The sequence below is a fragment of the Schistocerca gregaria genome, unplaced genomic scaffold (assembly GCF_023897955.1).
Source record: "Schistocerca gregaria isolate iqSchGreg1 unplaced genomic scaffold, iqSchGreg1.2 ptg000470l, whole genome shotgun sequence".
Classification (NCBI taxonomy): domain Eukaryota; kingdom Metazoa; phylum Arthropoda; class Insecta; order Orthoptera; family Acrididae; genus Schistocerca; species Schistocerca gregaria.
This window is the reverse complement of record NW_026061884.1, coordinates 6,296,196-6,310,035: the sequence shown is the minus strand read 5'-3', so window position 1 is coordinate 6,310,035 and position 13,840 is coordinate 6,296,196.

Below are 13,840 nucleotides of genomic sequence, written 5' to 3'. Positions count from 1 at the left end.
ACCCAAAGAATTTGGCGGTATCTCATTCCATTCAGAGGAACCTACCCCATGATTGATAATACACGATTTACTCTACTTAATTTATTTGTTTGTATATCTCCGTTATCAGAGAATCTTTTTAGAGTTATAATTCTCAAGATTTATAATTATAAAATATTTCAGGTCAAGGTGCAGCTTATAGTTAAGAGGAGGTGGGTTACAATAGATTTTTGTTTATAACGGATTTGATAGTGAAATACTGTTAATGAAGGTGGATTTGATAGTAATTTAATTTATTTAATTTAACTGATATTGGCTCTGAGATGTGTACACATCGCCCGTCGCTCTCATTATTGATTATTCTATTTTATTTTAAAGTAGCTTCAATTTAGATGAGATAAGTCGTAACATAGTAGATGTACTGGAAAGTGTATCTAGGAAGAGTTTCAAGATATAACTTATTAGTAAAGTGTTTCATTTACACTGAAAATTTTTCTGTGCAAATCAGGATATCTTGATTATTTATTTTATTATATTTATTTTTTGTTTATTTAATTATTTAATATAAATAATTTTATTGTATTTTTGTCTTAGTATATTTTATAGAATTGATTTTTTAAATTATAGTTTATTGGTAATGTAAGTGTTTTATGAAATATTATTTTAAATTTTTTTAAGTAGATTTTATTTATTGTACCTTTTGTATCAGGGTTTATCAAAATTTTAGTATTTTATTTTACTTGTCTCGAATTATAGTTAATGTATCATAATTATTATTAAATTATTTATAGAAATGAGATGTTAATCGTTTCCCAAGATATCTAGTTTCTTAAGAAAAAATTTAATTTTTTAAAGTTATTTGTTTTTATCTAATTTTTAAGTATAAATATTAACTTATTTATTCTTTAAGGGATAAGCTTTGAAGTTAATAACCTATAATTTATTTTATAGAAATATAATAGTAAGCTTTAAACCAGCTATCTTTAAGATTACGTTTTAGTTCATTATTTTTTATTTTGATTTTATAAATATTTTAGGTTTTTTATTAAGATTATTAATTTAATTTTAAAATTTTTGTAATAATGATAGAATTAGTATATTTATTTGTATGAAATTTTTACCTTGTGAACTTATTATAAGGAACTAGGCAAAATTGATTTCCGCCTGTTTATCAAAAACATGTCCTCTTGTTTATATTTTGAGGTCTGGCCTGCTCACTGAGCGTATTTTTAAAGGGCCACGGTATTTTGACCGTGCAAAGGTAGCATAATCATTAGTCTCTTAATTAGTGGCTGGAATGAATGGCTTGACGAGAAATCAACTGTCTCTTAATAAATTTTTGAATTTAACTTTTGAGTCAAAAGGCTTAAATTCTTCTTTAGGACGAGAAGACCCTATAGAGCTTGACATTTTACTTTTATATAGTTTTTTGTTTGTCTTTCTATATTTAATGATGATGTTTTGTTGGGGTGACATGAAGAATAGATAAACTCTTCATTATTATATCATTTATTTATGTTTGTTATTTTGATCCATAATTTATGATCATAAGATTAAGTTACCATTAGGGATAACAGCGTAATTGTTTTTGAGAGCTCATATCGACAAAGCAGATTGCGACCTCGATGTTGGATTAAGAAAAATTTTGGGTGCAGGAGCCCAATGATTAGGTCTGTTCGACCTTTAAATTCTTACATGATCTGAGTTCAGACCGGCGTGAGCCAGGTCGGTTTCTATCCTAAGATTGTTAATCCATATTAGTACGAAAGGACCATATGGTTAAAATATTTTTTGTTATATTGATTAATATTAATTTATTTACTATTTTGACAGATTAATGTGTTGAATTTAGAATTCATTTATGTAGATTTTTTCTACAAATAGTATTGATACTTTATGATTTATTTATATTTATTTTGAATTTTCTTTTATTGGTTATTTGTGTTTTAATTAGTGTTGCCTTTTTAACTTTATTAGAGCGTAAGGTTGTAGGTTATATTCAGATTCGAAAGGGTCCAAATAAGGTAGGTTTTGTTGGAATTCCTCAGCCATTTAGAGATGCTATTAAGTTAATTTGTAAGGAGCAGCCAATTCCTATTATATCTAATTACCTACTTTATTATTTTTCCCCTGTTTTTAATTTAATGATTTCTTTAGCCGTTTGAGTAATTTTTCCTTATTTAACTTATATGTGTTCTTTTTCTTATGGATTTTTATTTTTTTTATGTTGTACTAGATTAGGTGTTTATACTGTTATAATTGCTGGTTGATCTTCTAATACAAATTATTCATTATTAGGTTCTCTTCGTTCTGTTGCTCAAACAATTTCTTATGAAGTTAGTTTAGCTTTAATTTTAATGTCTTTAATTATTTTAATTGGTAGTTTTAATATGTTTGATTTTATAAACTATCAGCTTTATTGTTGATTTATTATTATTTCTTTTCCTTTAGCTTTAGCTTGTTTTGCTTCTTGCTTAGCTGAAACTAATCGTACTCCTTTTGATTTTGCTGAAGGGGAATCTGAGTTAGTTTCAGGATTTAATATTGAGTATGGTGCGGGTGGTTTTACTTTAATTTTTTTAGCTGAATATACTAGAATTGTCTTCATAAGAATGTTATTGGCTTTAATTTTTTTGGGCGGTGATTTTTATTCTTTTATATTTTTTATTAAGCTTGCTATTATATCTTTTGGTTTTATTTGGGTTCGTGGAACATTACCACGGTTCCGTTATGATAAATTAATGTACTTAGCTTGAAAAAGTTTTTTACCTTTATCTTTGAATTTTTTTTATTTTCTTTGTTGGTTTAAAGATTTTATTTATCTCATTTGTTTAGTGAAATTTTTTGAGAAAAGTTAATAGAAGAGTTAAACTTCTAATTTTATGTTTTCAAAACATATGCTTTTCCTAAGCTAATTAACTTTATTCCTTAATTAATTTATCTCATGCGTTTGCGACATGGACATTAATTAAGAAATATGTGAAGTAAATAATTGTTAAGATTTGACCTGTTATAATATAAGGTTCTTCAACAGGTCGTTTACCAATTCACATTAGTAAGCATACAACAACTACTATAATTCAGAATAAAATTTGATTAATAGGGTAAAATTGAATGCCTCGGAATGGTGTTTTATTATAAAATGGTAAAATTATTAAGATTCTAATTGATAAAAATAATGCAATAACACCTCCTAACTTATTAGGGATAGATCGTAGAATTGCATATGCAAATAGGAAATATCATTCTGGTTGAATGTGAACTGGTGTTACTAATGGGTTGGCAGGTACAAAGTTATCTGGATCTCCTAATAGGTAAGGATTAATTAAACATAGTATAATTAATAATGATGTTATTATTACAAATGTAATAGAATCCTTAAAGGTGAAGTATGGATGGAATGGAATTTTTTCAATATCTCCATTTACTCCAAGAGGATTATTAGATCCTGTTTGGTGAAGAAAAAATAAATGAATTGCTGCTATAGCAGCAATAATAAATGGTAATACAAAATGGAATGTGAAGAATCGATTTAATGTTGCATTATCAACAGCGAATCCTCCTCATACTCATTGGACTAAATCTGTTCCTAAGTATGGGATTGCTGATAATAAATTAGTAATTACTGTTGCACCTCAAAAAGATATTTGGCCTCAGGGTAAGACATATCCTATAAATGCAGTTGCTATAACTAAAAATAAAATCACTGTACCAATTATTCAGGTATGTATATATATATAAGATCCATAGTAAATTCCCCGTCCTACATGTAAGTAAATACAAATAAAAAATATAGATGCTCCATTTGCGTGTAAGGTTCGGATAATTCAACCATTATTTACGTCTCGGCAGATGTGTACTACACTACTGAATGCTATTTCAATATTTGATGTATAATGTATAGCTAAAAATAGTCCAGTTACGATTTGAATTACCAAACATAACCCTAATAGGGATCCAAAATTTCATCAAAATGAAATATTTGTTGGGGCAGGTAAGTCAATTAAAGAGTTATTAATAATTTTAATTAAAGGATGTCTTAATCGTAAGGGTTTATTCATTAGTAATTATCTTATTTTACGAATAGGTCCCTGATTAATATTGGTGATTTTAACAACTGCTAGTAGTTCTAAAAATAAATAAATTATTATTATTATTGTAATAATGAATGTTGGTCTATTATATAATTTTTCTAAAGATATTGTTATTTCTTGATAATTGATTGAATTATCAATATTTATAGTTTCGGTGTTTTTGAAAAAGTCTATAAATATAGATATATCTAGAATAATTAATATTAATATGATAAATACTCACATTATTAATGTAATAATTATAGTGATTGATGTAGGCTGAAATATTTCGTTTGATGCAATTCTTGTAATGTAAATAAATAATACTAGTATACCACCAAGAAATGTTAAAAATAAAATATATCATAATCAATATCTTTCTATTATTGTTCCTGTTATTAATCCAACTAGGAAGGTTTGAAGGATAATAAAAAGCATTATTGATATTGGGTGTCTTAATTTAATAAAATTAATATTTATTACATTTGATAATGATATAATTATTATTTTGATCTTTTCAGGGGTTAGTTTATTTAAAATACCGGTTTTGGGGACCGATGATGGAAGCTTTTCCACCTCTGAAGTTTTAAAAGTGGGGGCTGGACTTATTTCCGGTTTACAAGACCGGAGTTTTTTTTAAACTATTAAAACTAATGTTTATATTCTCTATTTTTACTTCTTTATTGATTTATTTTGCTGGTGTTTATGTTTTTTCTTCTAAACATAAACATTTATTAATGGTTCTTTTGAGATTAGAATATATTGTTCTTTCTTTATTTATGTTAGTTATTGTTTTTCTTATTGAGTTTGATTATGATTATTTTTTTCCTGTTATTTTTTTAGTTTTTTCTGTTTGTGAGGGTGCTTTAGGTCTTTCTATTTTAGTTTCAATAATTCGTTCTCATGGTAATGATTTTTTTAATTCTTTTGGTTAATCTTTATGTTAAAGTATTTATTTATAACTATTTTTTTGATCCCTCTTTGTTTATTAAATAATTGTTGATGGTTGGTTCATTCTTTAATGTTTCTGTCGGGTTTTGTTTTTATAATTTGTGTTTATTCATATGCTGATTTGAATATAATTAGATATTATTTTGGTATTGATTATTTTTCTTTTAGTTTAATTTTACTTAGTTTTTGGATTTGTTCTTTAATAATCACTGCTAGAGGTTCAGTTTATTTAAGTTCATATCATTCTAATTTTTTTGTTTTTATGGTTTTGATTTTAATAATTATGCTTTATTGTTCATTTGCTAGATTAAGTCTTCTTTCTTTTTATATTTTTTTTTAGGCTAGATTAGTTCCTACTTTACTTTTAATTTTGGGTTGGGGTTATCAACCTGAGCGTTTGCAGGCTGGTGTTTATTTAATTTTTTATACTTTGGTTGCTAGATTACCTTTATTATTAGTTTTATTTAAGGTTTATGATTTTTCTAATACTTTATATTTTCCTTTATTGGTTGATTTTGGTTCTTATTATTTTATGTTTTATGTATTTATAATTTTGGCTTTTTTAGTTAAGATACCTATGTTTTTGGTTCATTTATGACTTCCTAAGGCTCATGTAGAGGCCCCTATTTCAGGTAGAATAATTCTTGCTGGTGTTTTATTAAAGTTAGGTGGTTATGGTATTTTTCGTGTTATAAAGGTTATTTCTTATTTGGGTTCAAAGTTTAATTATTTTTGATTGTCTTTAGGTTTATCTGGGGGTGTTATTGTAAGATTTATTTGTTTTCGTCAGGTTGATTTAAAGTCTGTAATTGCATATTTTTCTGTTGCTCATATAAGAATGGTTATTGGTGGATTGATGACTATGAATTGATGAGGTTGTGTAGGTTCTCTTTCTCTAATGGTTGGTCATGGTTTATGTTCTTCTGGTTTATTTTGTTTATCTAATATTATTTATGAACGTTTAGGTAGACGAAGATTATTAATTAACAAGGGTATAATTAATTTGATGCCAAGAATGGCTTTATGATGATTTCTTTTAAGATCATCAAATATGGCTGCTCCTCCTTCTTTAAATTTGGTAGGTGAAATTAGATTATTAAATAGAATTATATCTTGATCTTCTTTTAGATTCTTTGCTTTGATTTTTTTATCTTTTTTTAGAGCTGTTTATACTTTGTATATATATTCTTATTCTCAGCATGGGAATTATTATTCTGGTGTTTATACTTGTTCTCTTGGTTATTTTCGTGAATATCATCTTTTACTTTTACATTGATTGCCTTTAAATATTCTCTGTTTAAAGGGTGAATATTTCTTTGTTTAGTTTGCTTAAGTATTTTAATTAAAAATATTGTTTTGTGGAATCAATGATATGAAGTTTTTCATCTTAGGCCGTGAATTTATTTTCTATTTGTTCTTTGAGTTTTTTTTCTTTGTTTATTTCGAGAACTATAATTTTTATTTTAGGTATTTATTATTTAATAATTGATTATAGAGTTTTTGTTGAGTGAGAGCTTTTCAATTTAAATGGTTCTATAGTTGTTATAACTTTCATTTTGGATTGAATATCTCTTATTTTTATATCTTATGTTATATATATTTCTTCTTTGGTTATTTATTATAGAGAGGATTATATATCTGGTGAAAAGAATATAAATCGTTTTATTATTATTGTTTTAATATTTATTCTTTCTATAGGTTTTTTAATTATTAGTCCTAATTTAATTACAATTTTATTAGGTTGAGATGGTTTAGGTTTAGTTTCTTATTGTTTAGTTATTTATTATCAAAATGTAAAATCTTATAGTGCTGGTATATTAACTGCACTTTCTAATCGTATTGGTGATGTTGCTATTTTAATTTCTATTGCATGAATGTTAAATTTTGGTGGTTGAAATTATATTTATTATTATGATTTTATTTCTAATTCTTTTGAAATAAAGCTCATTACTATATTAATTGTTTTAGCAGCTATAACTAAGAGAGCTCAGATTCCTTTCTCTTCATGACTTCCTGCTGCTATAGCAGCTCCTACTCCTGTTTCTGCTTTAGTTCATTCTTCTACTCTTGTTACTGCTGGTGTTTATTTATTAATTCGTTTTAGACCAATATTGGATACTTATAATCGTGGTTGATTTTTACTTTTAATTGGTTGTATAACTATATTTATGGTTGGATTGGGCGCTAATTTTGAGTTTGATTTAAAGAAGATTATTGCTCTTTCTACTTTAAGACAACTTGGTTTAATAATAAGAATTTTGGCTATAGGTTATCCAAAGCTTGCATTTTTTCATTTATTGGCTCATGCTTTATTTAAGGCATTATTATTTATATGTGCAGGTTCAATAATTCATAATTTGAAGGATTCTCAGGATATTCGTTTTATAGGATCAATTGTTAATTTCATACCTTTAACTTCAGTTTGTTTTAATGTTTCTAGTTTATCTTTGTGTGGAATACCTTTTTTAGCGGGATTTTATTCAAAGGATTTAATTCTTGAGATGGTTTGTTTAAGATGAATTAATTGTTTAATTTTTTTTCTTTATTTTTTTCTACTGGTTTAACTGCTTCTTATTCTTTTCGTTTGTTTTATTATTCAATATCTGGTGATAATAATTTTTATTCTAGATTTTCTTTTCATGATAAGGGTTATTATATTTCATTTGGAATAATTGGTCTATTGTTTGTTGCTGTTGTTGGTGGTAGTCTTTTATCTTGATTAATTTTTCCTATTCCTCATGTGATTGCTTTACCTTATTATTTAAAGTTTTTAACTATTACAGTTGTTATTTTAGGTGCTTATTTAGGTTATCTTATTTCTAATTTTGATTTTTCTCATAATTTATTTTCTTTAAGTATACTTTCTTTTGTTAGATTTGCTGGTTCTATATGATTTATACCTTTTCTTTCAACTAAGTTTATTAGATATATTCCTTTAAAAATAGGTTATTATTCATCTAAGTCATTTGATTATGGTTGAGGTGAATTACTTGGTGGTCAAAGTTTATATAGATAATTTATTTATTTAATTGGTTATATTCAAGGTTGATATGATTCTAATTTCAAGATTTATCTTTTAACTTTTATTTTTTGAATATTTATTTTGGTAATATTGTTTCTCGTTTACTTAAATAGCTTATAATTAGAGCGTGACACTGAAGATGTTAAGGAAGTATTTTTACTTTTAAGTATTTATAAATATAGATATATTATTTTTACAGTGAAAATGTAATGTTTTATTTAAACTATATAAATTTTAGAAATGTTAACGGAGTTTAACCGCTAATATAAAAAGTTAGCAGCTTTCATATTGGCTTTACATTTCCTTAATTGGAACTATTATAGTTCAATTATATTATTAACAGTAATACGCCTCTTTTTGGCTTCAATTAATAAGAATAAGGGTAGTACATACCAATCTTCCAGGTCAAAAGTGACTGCAATATTTCGCTTCTTATTCTATTTAAGGTTGATTGATAATATCAATACTTTTTGAATGCAACCCAAATGTTATATTTAACTACAACCCTTTATTCTGCTCATTGTAAGGCTCCTTGGTTTCATTCATGGTATAGTCCTCCTAATAGAACTAGAATAAAAAATATTGTTGATACTGTTCAGATTATAATGTCTGAAGTTTTAAAAATAATTACAATTGGTAGAATTAGTGCAATTTCTACATCAAAAATTAAAAAGATTACTGCGATTAGGAAGAATCGTATTGAGAATGGTATTCGTGCTGATCTTTTTGGATCAAACCCACATTCAAATGGTGATCTTTTTTCTCGATCATTAATTATTTTTTTTGATAGTGTTGTTGCCAGGATTATAACAATTATTGGAATAATAAATCTAATGAAAACTCTTGTTGATAGAATTAGAATTGTTTTTCTTGATTTATATCAAGCTTTCTGATTGGAAGTCAAATGTACTATTTATACTAGAAAAACAATTATCTACCTCATCAATAAATAGAGATATATAAGAATAATCATACTACGTCTACGAAGTGTCAGTATCATGCTGCTGCTTCAAATCCAAAGTGATGTCTTGGTGAAAATTGATTTATTGAGTGTCGAAGTAGACATGTTGATAAAAAGATTGTTCCAATAATTACGTGTAAACCATGGAATCCTGTTGCAACAAAGAATGTTGATCCATAAACTGCATCTGCAATGGTAAAAGGTGCTTCTCAATATTCATATGCTTGAAGTATTGTAAAGTATAGTCCTAATAACACTGTGAAGAATAATCCTTGTAGTGCTTGAGTATGATTAGATTCCATTAAACTATGATGTGCTCATGTTACTGTTACTCCTGATGCTAAAAGAATAGCTGTATTAAGTAATGGAATTTGTATAGGGTTAAAGGGTTGAATTCCTATTGGAGGTCATAGTATTCCTAGTTCAATTGTTGGTGCTAATCTTCTTCTAAAGAATGCTCAAAAAAAAGAAACGAAAAATAATACCTCTGATGCAATAAATAAAATTATTCCTCATCGTAATACGATTGATACAAATCCTGTATGTAATCCTTGATATGTTCCTTCTCGTACTACATCTCGTCATCATTGAATTATAGTTAGTAGGGTAATTCCAAATCCAATTATGAATAAGTTAATATTAAATAGGTGGAATCATTTTGCTAGTCTTGATACTAGGACTATTGCTCCAATTGCTCCTGTTAATGGTCAAGGTCTATAGTCTACTAAGTGGAATGGGTGGTTTGAGTGAGTTGTTAACATAGGTTTAATATACTTCTCTAGAATATAGAGTTCTTAGAATTGAGAAAACATAGGCTTGAATTATTGCTACTGCTGATTCTAGAATTAATAGAAGTATTTGTCCAATAATTAGTAATGAGATTAAGTTTATTGCTATAGATGGTCCTGTGTTTCCTAATAAGGCTAATAATAAGTGTCCTGCAATTATATTTGCTGCCAACCGTACTGCTAATGTACCTGGTCGAATAACATTACTAATTGTTTCAATTAGTACTATAAATGATATTAATGCAGGCGGTGTACCTTGTGGTACAAGGTGTGTAAATATATGATTAGTATGGTTAATTCATCCAAATAATATAAATCTTAGCCATATAGGTAGGGCAATTGCAAATGTTAATGCTAAATGTCTTGTTCTAGTAAAAATATAAGGGAATAATCCTATGAAATTGTTAAATAATATTATAATAAAAATTGAGATGAAAATGAATGTTGTTCCATTAAATGATTTTGGTCCAAGAAGTGTTTTAAATTCATTATGTAAGGTTAAATTTAGTTTATTTCAGATAATGTTAATTCGTGATGGTGTAAGTCAAAATAGTGATGGGATTAATAATAGTCCTAGAAATGTTCTAGTTCAATTTAATGATAAATTAAAGATGTTAGTTGATGGGTCAAATGTTGAGAATAGATTTGTTATCATTTTCAATTTAAGTTTTTTATTTCAATTGTTCCTTTTTCTGCTCTTTTAATAAGGTTAGGTTTAAATGAGAAGAAGTTTATTTGATTAAACAAGATTAATGTAGCTGAAAATATAATGAATAGTGAGAATCATATAAGAGGGGATATTTGAGGGATTTGGATATAATTTCCCCATCAGAAGTAGTCGTTAATTTACTATTATTTGGTTTAAGAGACCATTACTTACTTTCAGTCATCTGATGAAATTCAAGGTGTACTAATTTTTTTTAGTTACTTTAGATTGACACTCTCATGTTATTTATTTTAACTAACTCCTTAAATTATCTTAGATAATCACTTAATAAATAAATTTACTGAAGTTCTTTCAATTACAATTGGTATAAATCTGTGGTTTGCTCCACAGATTTCTGAGCATTGTCCAAAGAATAATCCAGGTCGATTTATTGTGAATGTTCCTTGATTTAACCGACCTGGCGTTGCATCAATTTTAACCCCTAATGCAGGAACTGCTCATGAGTGTAGAACATCTGATGCTCTTGTTAATACTCGTACTTCTGTATTTATTGGTAGGATTGTTCGGTTATCTGCATCTAGTAGTCGGAATCCATCATTTTCTAGGTCTTGTTCTGGTGTTATATAAGTGTCAAATTCTACGTCTATGAAGTCTGAATATTCATATCTTCAATATCATTGTCGTCCAATGGTTTTAATTGTAATTATTGCATCTACTGAATCATCAAGTAAATATAATAGTCGTAATGATGGAAGGGCAATAAAAATTAATGTAATTGCTGGTAAAGCTGTTCAGATTGTTTCAATTAAATGTCCATGAAGTATATTACGGTTAGTATAGGCAATAAATAATATATAACTTAGGGCATAACCTACAATTACTGTAATTAATAATAATACGACCATAGTATGATCATGAAAGAATGATAATTGCTCCATTAATGGTGAAGCTCCATCTTGAAGAGATAAATTTGATCATGTTGCCATTAATAAATATTTTCTAATAAAAGGTCAAACCTTTATTTGTAGAGCTTAAATCTACTGCACTAATCTGCCATATTAGAATCTAGAGATTAATGGTAATTCTGAGTAACTATGTTCTGCAGGAGGGTTATTTTGTAGTCATTCTGTTGATCTTCTTATGTTAGCTTAAATATAATTGCTCGGTTTGTAATCATTCTTTCTCATATAATTACAATGAATATAATGATTCCTACAATAGAAATTGTAGACCAAATTCTTGATACTACGTTTCATGATGTATATGCGTCTGGGTAGTCAGAGTATCGTCGAGGTATTCCTGCTAATCCTAGGAAGTGTTGAGGAAAGAATGTTAAATTTACTCCAATGAATATAATTGTAAATTGGATTTTTAATCATGTATTATTTATAGTTAATCCTGTAAATAGTGGATATCATTGAATGACACCTCCTATAATTGCAAATACTGCTCCTATAGATAATACATAATATTAGATAAACAAAATAAACCAGAAGAACATAAACCATGACCAACCATTAGAGAAAGAGAACCTACACAACCTCATCAATTCATAGTCATCAATCCACCAATAACCATTCTTATATGAGCAACAGAAGAATATTGAATTAAAGACTTTAATCAACCTGACGAAAACAAATAAATCTTACAATAACACCCCCAGATAAACCTAAAGACAATCAAAAATAATTAAACTTTAAACCCAAATAAGAAATAACCTTTATAACACGAAAAATACCATAACCACCTAACTTTAATAAAACACCAGCAAGAATTATTCTACCTGAAATAGGGGCCTCTACATGAGCCTTAGGAAGTCATAAATGAACCAAAAACATAGGTATCTTAACTAAAAAAGCCAAAATTATAAATACATAAAACATAAAATAATAAGAACCAAAATCAACCAATAAAGGAAAATATAAAGTATTAGAAAAATCATAAACCTTAAATAAAACTAATAATAAAGGTAATCTAGCAACCAAAGTATAAAAAATTAAATAAACACCAGCCTGCAAACGCTCAGGTTGATAACCCCAACCCAAAATTAAAAGTAAAGTAGGAACTAATCTAGCCTAAAAAAAAATATAAAAAGAAAGAAGACTTAATCTAGCAAATGAACAATAAAGCATAATTATTAAAATCAAAACCATAAAAACAAAAAAATTAGAATGATATGAACTTAAATAAACTGAACCTCTAGCAGTGATTATTAAAGAACAAATCCAAAAACTAAGTAAAATTAAACTAAAAGAAAAATAATCAATACCAAAATAATATCTAATTATATTCAAATCAGCATATGAATAAACACAAATTATAAAAACAAAACCCGACAGAAACATTAAAGAATGAACCAACCATCAACAATTATTTAATAAACAAAGAGGGATCAAAAAAATAGTTATTAATAAATACTTTAACATAAAGATAAACCAAAAGAATTAAAAAAATCATTACCATGAGAACGAATTATTGAAACTAAAATAGAAAGACCTAAAGCACCCTCACAAACAGAAAAAACTAAAAAAATAACAGGAAAAAATAATCATAATCAAACTCAATAAGAAAAACAATAACTAACATAAATAAAGAAAGAACAATATATTCTAATCTCAAAAGAACCATTAATAAATGTTTACGTTTAGAAGAAAAAACATAAACACCAGCAAAATAAATCAATAAAGAAGTAAAAATAGAGAATATAAACATTAGTTTTAATAGTTTAAAAAAAACTCCGGTCTTGTAAACCGGAAATAAGTCCAGCCCCCACTTTTAAAACTTCAGAGGTGGAAAAGCTTCCATCATCGGTCCCCAAAACCGGTATTTTAAATAAACTAACCCCTGAAATGATCAAAATAATAATTATATCATTATCAAATGTAATAAATATTAATTTTATTAAATTAAGACACCCAATATCAATAATGCTTTTTATTATCCTTCAAACCTTCCTAGTTGGATTAATAACAGGAACAATAATAGAAAGATATTGATTATCATATATTTTATTTTTAACATTTCTTGGTGGTATACTAGTATTATTTATTTACATTACAAGAATTGCATCAAACGAAATATTTCAGCCTAAATCAATCACTATAATTATTACATTAATAATGTGAGTATTTATCATATTAATATTAATTATTCTAGATATATCTATATTTATAGACTTTTTCAAAAACACTGACACTATAAATATTGAAAATTCAATCAATTATCAAGAAATAACAATATCTTTAGAAAAATTATATAATAGACCAACATTCATTATTACAATAATAATAATAATTTATTTATTTTTAGCACTACTAGCAGTTGTTAAAATCACCAATATTAATCAGGGACCTATTCGTAAAATAAGATAATTACTAATGAATAAACCCTTACGATTAA